This window comes from Camelina sativa, chromosome 9, assembly GCF_000633955.1.
Source record: "Camelina sativa cultivar DH55 chromosome 9, Cs, whole genome shotgun sequence".
NCBI classification, from domain to species: Eukaryota; Viridiplantae; Streptophyta; class Magnoliopsida; order Brassicales; family Brassicaceae; genus Camelina; species Camelina sativa.
The window spans coordinates 29,253,946-29,259,248 of record NC_025693.1 but is presented as its reverse complement, the minus strand read 5'-3'; the positions used below and the strand labels follow the sequence as shown (position 1 = coordinate 29,259,248).

The following is a 5,303-nucleotide window of genomic DNA, read 5'->3' as shown; positions in this document are numbered from 1 at the left end:
TTGTGACCTTCTCCAAGTCTCTAACACATCAAACAAAGTAACAAACTCCACAAAAGCAATTGGCTAACTGAAAGAAACAACAATGAACGCTATCGTATCTATCACGGTATATTTCTCGTCGTCGCTTTGGCCGCACCCTCTGTAGCTCGTCCTGACAACTATGTCGAGGATCATGTAGTTCGTCTACTTCGTCCTGGTAAAACTACCTACATCGTACCTGCAACTCCCGAGACAGGAGGAGGTCTTTTCTCCAACAGTGAAAGAGATATGTCCTCCTGACAACCTCCAGTCAAATAATCTTCTTGACCTAGGCGTACCTATCAAATTTAAGTCTAATTTATAGTTCTTTTTTTGTCATATCCAAGAGCGATTATTTCCGAGACAACTAGTTTCATTGAGTTGTATTTCATGTTTTCTTGGAAAAATATCCACTAAATTACAAAAATATTTGTTACAAAAATGATTCTGAGAAAGAAACACATGCGTAGATGAGAGCGTATATCTCATCTTCATGATTGACAAATATTTGTTTGGTTGCAAATTTTTCCAATTGTTTTTGTTACATAAATTTACATATAATATAATCTATCCAGTATCCACACACCTCAAAACAATTTCTCATACTAAAACTCAATGAAGAATCCTTCTTTGTCTTTCATCACTCTCACCGTTCTCTCAGTCGTGATGACCGCAGCTCCAGCGGCCGATGCTGGATGTTATCTACATTGAAGAAGCTGTTCACCATCTGGTAAAAACACTTCTGAAACTTTGCGGGGATCAAACTACAATCTTCCTATCAGGAGAATTACGGAATGGTGGGTAACTCATTCATTCTCTCATTATTGCTTTTAACCACATTATATAACAAAAAAGAATACAATGTCTTAAGTTTGCTTACTCCTTTTTGTTGTTGTCAGATGCTGTTCTTGAATATTTCTTAGAATCTGCCCTGAAAGATTTCGCGATTGGGCGTGTGGAAGCATCCGGATTATCGCAGCCGTAGAGTCGTGCTATATGTTTTTGAGAAGAAGTCGAAGAGATGTCTCGCTGATGGTTCTTCGCTTAATCAATCTTGTTAGCCATTTAGGTATGTTTGTTACGGTTTATATATGGTAGATAATGTCAAAAGAAAACACTTGGAAAATTGAGTTAAACGTATGCTATGAAAGATTAAGAACATCACAGGAAACTATGCGAGTCCATATCCAGAACAACAAAGCCTATATACACTTTATATTGGTTATTAATTTAGTGACTTGTCTGGTCGGATCATTCCTTACTTATACAACTAACAACGTTATGCTAATAGTGTTAAGATAAAGAGAGTTAGTAGTAGGCGACTTTTTTGGTTATGCTAATTAGAAATGTGATAAGGTGCAGGCATATTGAAGGCAAAATTTGAAAGATGAAGAGAGTTAGTTAGTAGTAGGCGACTTTTTTGGTTTTACTGCAAAGATGAAACAATATCTTAAACGGGCACTGCTAAATTAGGAAATGGTAAACAAATACGTTTCCTCTGTTCTGAAGTCGTTGATACTTGATAGTGCTTCTTGAGTCACTCAGCAGAATGTTTGATTCTGCCTGTAGTCAATAAAAGTCCTGGTTTTGAAGGCCCTCTCTTCCCTTTGAGCTCAAAATGTTTGTAATGTTTACACTGCTAAACTAATAATATCTTCAGAAAATTCATATTTTTTTTTAACGAGCAAACTCATTCATTAAACAACAGAGCTGAAAGGTAAAGTCTAAGCAGTATGCACCGTGAAACGAAAGTAAACAATTGAAGTAAACAAAAATTCAAACACACAAGAGAAGAAGGNAAAAAAAAAAAAAAAAAAAAAAAGACCATAAAGAAAACTTTTTTTTTTTTCAATACATAATAATATAGGTCATATTTATAAAGCAGCTAAATGAACCAATTCAAAGTTATTATGATCATAGAAGTACACTACAAAATATATGCATTTTATCTTCTTACTTTTTGTGTTTGAAAAAAAAAAAAAAAAAAATGAAAGGCCTATACATTTTCATTGGTCAAAGTTTACTATAAAAAAATGTCAATTGCTAAAAATATATGCCGCCCGAATTATTAATCCCTAGTAATCAATAGTACTACCCATAAGAACAAACATCGCCTTTTGCATTCATGTTTTTTTAGATATGTTTCTTCGTACGAACTTTGTTAATTTATAAGAGTACTAACTACTATTAAAATAAAATAAAAGATAACAAAAAACACAGTGAACTGAAGAGACTACAATCTGGGATTTTTAAAATTAAATGGGCTTCGTAACTTCAAAAGGCCAACCTTGACTCCGAAAGTGATAAACGTAAAAATAGAAATCAAACAGGCAATTAATAGATTCGATAAACATATTAACGATAATACCCAGAAGCTCCAGCAAAACGATAAAGAACATAGTCACCAAAACAAGAAAAGAGAAAACAATAAATTCATAAAACTCCGCATAACATCATTTTGCTCTTATAAGACAGTAATTTCAGCTCCTTCCTTTTCACGTGTCAACACTTCACACCAGTACACGTGTCCCTACTCACACGTGTGTCTCTCTGCTCTTCATTTTTTTATCAAAACCTATCTGACCTTCTTCTTCTTCTTCTCCTGAATGGCAAAAGACAAATCACATTGAATCAAAAAACAAAAAGTAGAGACGATTGGAAAAAATAAAACACACACACACACACACAGTTTTCTTAACCGGAGTCTCTTACAAAGCAAAAATTGTCTGTTGCTCTCAAGTAAAAACCAATGTGCAAACCTTGATTTTGGCACTGGAGCTTTTGGAAAGAAGAGGACGGTTTTCATTTGACTCCGATCTTGTCCTTTTTCCCCTCGCATCTGCCTCACCGGAGGATTTCCTCTTCTCCCGTTGAGATCTGGTGGATTCCATCTACGAACAAAAGAGCTAACTAGTTATACAAACACCACCAATATTATAAAATCGTAACACAAAAACCCTAGCAAATTTCCTGGTAAATCATGTTCCTGAGCCACAAAGCATTACGCATTGCACAAAATCGAAATCGAAATCCAAGTTTTTGTGCAAATGTCTAAATCTTATTCTTCATACCTCTTCTTCAACGCGCCGCCTGAGAACTCTTCGATTCCTTCTTCTACTACTTTATTTTGAGATCTCAGCTCTCCTAGGGTTTTTTAAAATGTCTAAAGCAAGCACGCACACCAATATAAAGATTATTTGGCTACGTACCGACCGTATACCGTATAGTATACGTATGTATATATAAAAAGCAAGCACGCACACCCGCTTAAAAGGAACGAACAAATTACACACTATACTATCAAGTGACAAGTAGTATAAATAAACCAGACAACAATTAAATGCAGACAACAATTACAAGTAGTATACTAATATTGTAAAAAGTAAATTTTATCTTTTATTTTTATTTTGTCACACTGTTAATTGTTTCTTTAACTAACTCATACCTCAAAGAAAAGTGGTGTAGGAGGATTACTTGACTTGAGCATGATCCTGCAACATACAAAAAATCACAACTCCAAACACATTATAGCATGATGATAGGGCACTAGTAACTTTCCAAAATCTTTGTTAGAATGGCTTGGTGGAGAGGACGTGAAGCTTCTAGGCACAACGAAACTGTGTTGTGACAAGTGACAATCCAATATAAAACGTTAGAATGGTCATGATCAATTATTTGAGGGGTAAAAGTCCCCTGATCCACATAAGTCGAAGCCCAATTTTCCGACTCTGGTAAATAAGAACAATCATAGCGCCACACGGTCAACCACCTAAAGCAAGACGCAAAACCATTAGTAAAGTGGAATACACTTATCTCCTGTGCTGTCATATGGAAAAGAAAAGAAACAAACAAAAAAAACTTCTTAAGAATAACATAATACATATACTATAAAGAAGCTGATTGTTGTGACCTCCACATTTACAACTCATTTTTTATAAGCATACCACAATATGTGATGTGTCCATTCAATTAAAATTTGAAAATCCATCTGAAAAAAAATGATGTGTGGTTATAAGGGAAAACTCTTCTTCTGAACATTTGTATTTTGTAGAGATGATGTCTGGTTGGTTATTAAAAGCTTAAAAGAAGATTTTCTCACCCATATGAAAGCTTGTCTTATCAGTCAAGTCAAAAACCTTCCGGTCATCTTCTGATTACCTGTTCCTTGGTCAAAACAGAGAGAGAGAGAGAGAGAGAGAGAGAGTCATATGAAGCAGAGCTTCACCACACACCGTGGATTGGGAGACTTTTAAATTACCGGAGCTACAAACTGACTTGTTAGGACAAGTGAATCAAGGGTCTCACTAGTTGCTAGAGAAAGAAGCGCAGCCAACTCGTCAATAGTCACCATCCAGGTCAGCAGCTCTGAACGACTCCTCTTTTTAGATTCTGGTAAAGATACATCAAGTCCACCTTTAGCACAGTTTTATAATGCTGGAAACTTTCAAAACACTAATTGCGACGGAGGGAAGAAGTCATGATTATAAGGTGGCAAAGGATGCTTAAAACCGAACCTTTGTTAAACTCCCGAATGCACGTATTAGATCAGAGAACGCGTTGTCCATCGTCGAGCACTTGATCAAGAGAAGCAACTGAAAGAAACGTCTTTCAACGAACTAAGAAGTTGCGAGGAAAAAAACACAGGTGAGCCTTTGTAGGAAATCATTTTGTATATAACAAAAAAAAAACTAAGACATAGTTTTGAAAAATAAAAAGAGAATAATACTAATACATCAAATACTTGACGAGACTAGAATAGATAAGAGTGGAAGCATACGATACGAGAGACTAGGTACACACAAGATACGCTTTGCAAACCGCTTCACGGTTACAACAGGATCATGCAAAGCAGTAACAAAATATCAGACAATAAATACCTAACTGCTCCTGTATTTTTTTTGCCTCAATAGCGCATGAAAGGACTTTGGATCTGTCCTCTGTTTTTATCATTTATCTATGGCCTTGGAGTTGGCAACATCAATTTACACACCCTTGGACAAAGATGGTGGATATGGAATGGGCGAGAAACTGCAGGTTTTGGTCGGATAACTGGACTCTCTTTTGGCAATTTCTCTCAGGTCCACATCATCTGGGAATAAGAGCTCGACTTCTTTATGCTTTGTGCAAGATCAGATACGCAAGTTAACCTTCTTCGGACCTATCTAAACAACAATCAACAAGACTCATACGAATGGTGGCCTGATGGATTAAAAGGCTTTTATCTCTTTGAAAGAGGTGAAATGCTGAAATCTACATATTCATAAAAAAAAAAAAAAAAAAAAAAA

The 5,303-nt window shown here is 35.7% G+C and overlaps 1 long non-coding RNA gene across 4 annotated transcripts in view; it reads right to left on the bottom strand.

The window, feature by feature from the left end:
• Positions 2,248-5,303, bottom strand: part of LOC104712942 — a 4,174-nt gene continuing 1,118 nt past the window's right edge. Inside the window, exons 2-9 of one of the 4 annotated variants that reach the window (XR_002033270.1) lie at positions 4,896-5,217; positions 4,533-4,634; positions 4,118-4,407; positions 3,963-4,006; positions 3,464-3,787; positions 3,090-3,181; positions 2,778-2,909; positions 2,248-2,620 (exon numbers count right to left, since the gene is read on the bottom strand). This is a non-coding gene — a long non-coding RNA (uncharacterized LOC104712942). The remainder of the gene's footprint in view (positions 2,621-2,777; positions 2,910-3,089; positions 3,182-3,463; positions 3,788-3,962; positions 4,007-4,117; positions 4,408-4,532; positions 4,635-4,895; positions 5,218-5,303) is intronic. The other 3 variants (XR_755559.1, XR_755560.1, XR_755561.1) reach the window with 3 other exon arrangements.